This window comes from Oratosquilla oratoria, chromosome 1 (assembly GCF_046742065.1).
Source record: "Oratosquilla oratoria isolate Oo_2021 chromosome 1, ASM4674206v1, whole genome shotgun sequence".
In the NCBI taxonomy this organism is placed as follows: Eukaryota; Metazoa; Arthropoda; class Malacostraca; order Stomatopoda; family Squillidae; genus Oratosquilla; species Oratosquilla oratoria.
The window spans coordinates 3,677,177-3,679,383 of record NC_134777.1 but is presented as its reverse complement, the minus strand read 5'-3'; the positions used below and the strand labels follow the sequence as shown (position 1 = coordinate 3,679,383).

At 43.7% G+C, this 2,207-nt stretch overlaps 1 protein-coding gene across 2 annotated transcripts in view; it reads right to left on the bottom strand.

The window, feature by feature from the left end:
- Nucleotides 1–1,970, bottom strand: part of LOC143031843 (hydroxylysine kinase) — a 34,893-nt gene extending 32,923 nt beyond the window's left edge. The window contains exon 1 of one of the 2 annotated variants that reach the window (XM_076196194.1): nucleotides 1,812–1,970. The gene's annotated coding sequence lies outside the window, so the exon portion shown is untranslated. Of the gene's footprint in view, nucleotides 1–1,741 lie in introns of both variants that reach the window. The other variant, XM_076196185.1, reaches the window with a different exon arrangement.
- Nucleotides 1,971–2,207: the final 237 nt, after the last annotated feature.

Below are 2,207 nucleotides of genomic sequence, written 5' to 3'. Positions count from 1 at the left end.
GGGGTGGTGCGAGAGGTGAATGCAAGGGTGGTGGGTCAGGGGTTGGAGATGATTAAAGAAAATGGAGAAAAGTGGGAGGTGAGCCAGCTGTTATTTGCTGACGACACTGCGTTTGTAGCAGGATCAGAGGAGGGATTGAGGAAGTTTGTGACAGAGTTTGAGAAGGTGTGTGAAAGAAGGAAGCTGAAGATAAATGTGGGCAAAAGTAAGGTGATGAGATGTACAAGGTGAGAGAGTGACAGCAGGCTGGAAGTGAGCATAAAGGGTGAAAGACTGGAGGAAGTGGATAGTTTTAGATACTTAGATGCAAATGTGGAAGGAAAGGGAGGAGTGGGGGTGTAGGTAGAATGTAGATTGAGAGAAGAGAGTAAATGTCTGGGTGGATTGAAAAGTGTAATGAGAAATAGACATCTAGGAATGGATGCTAAGAGGAGGTTATATGAAGGAGTGATTGTGCCAACAGCTTTGTACGGGGCAGAAACATGGAACATGAGAGAGGAAGAGAGAAGGAGTTTGAATGTGTTTGAGATGGAATGTCTGAGAAGTATGATAGGGGTCACTAGGCTGGTTAGAGTGAGAAATGAGGAGATTTAGGAGGAGAACAGGGGTGGAAAGGGAACTGGGAGATAGGGTTGATGAAAGAGTATTAGGATGGTTTGGACACATGGACAGAATGAGTAAAGAAAAATTAGGAAAAGAAGTGTGGAAGGCAGAGGTGGAAGGAGTGAATATGAGGGGGCATCCTAGGATGAGATGGATGGACGGGGTGAAAGGGGCATTAAAAAAGAAAGGAATGCCTGTGGAGGAAGGACGGGAGAGGACAGAAGATAGGGGTGAATGGAGAGGGGTTGTGTATAGATGATGCTGTGATGCATGAGGGGGAGTGGGTGGGAGATGGGGGGGGGTGACGAAGTATGTATGAGAAAAAAATTGACGCAGCCCGAAGGGATTTCTCCCCGCCCTCTCCTTTTCTGCATGGGGGGACGGAGAGGGTGGGGGGGTCGCCGAATTTATGAAGCGGCCTTGCTGTGGATGTGCTGTGTCTTGCGACACTGCTTCTGACCCAGGGCAGTGGACAGGATGCAGGGATGACTCGTCATCCAGGAGGTGCCAAGATAAGAGGGAGGGAGGAGGGTAGAGGGGAGTGGAATATATAGGAAATGGAATGGGTGGGAGTGGTTTCTATGCCTTTTTCTTTTCTGCTACCCTCCCGTGTAGGGGGAAAAAGCCTTTGGTATATATGTATATCTATATCTATATATATATATACTGTATATATATATATATATATATACACATTTATTTATATGGGGGGTATGTATGTATGTATATAAGTAAATAAGATAAAATTAAAATAAAATATAATAACACCATGAAATAAAAAATGAAGTAGTAGAATAAAATGTTAACCCTGAACGAAAGGCCAGACCAGTGCAACAGTCCTCGATGTACTTTGAACGGCTGACAACCGAATCCCCCTGACGTTAGTGACTTGTAAACAACACTGTTTTTATAGAAAGGGGAGCAAAGCATTCGCTATGGGCAAAAATTTCAGCTCAAGAATCATGGAAGAAACGTACAGTGGTGTTTGATACGATTAGCAAACTGGCACTGCCGCAATTTTATTGTTTTGGAAGGTTTGTGTAATCACAATAGAAAATAATTGTTCTATCAACACCTGTGGAGTGTCAAAAAGTAAAGAAATAAAAGTATTACTACAATGTTGTCCCAGCAGACTTACCTATATATATGTACATATACCGGGAATCTACGTTTGTTTTGAAAAATCCTAAAGATTCACTCTCTCATACCTGCCACCAGCTTCGTCACGTCTTTTCGCCTACACTTGCAGTTACAAACTGATTCAGCGGGAAGCCGGTCGGTCGACGGGCAGTTTTAGACCTTGACCCCAGCAGAGTCAACGAATGCAAATGTTTGAACTAGTGGTGGGCAGCTACCGGTAAAGTTACCGGTTTTATCGGTAACAACCTTAACGGTAGCTTACCGGCAAAAATTCTGCTACCGTTAAGGCTCAACGAATGCAAATGTTTGAACTTCAACCGATCTGTCGCGCTGTCAAACGTACGATGTTCCGGTAACGTTGTCGTACTATATTGTGCAAGTCTGAAGAGGGGACCGTGGGAGAAACATAGCAGTATAGTATGTATATCAATAGTCCTTAATAAAGCCATGCATTTAATATAATT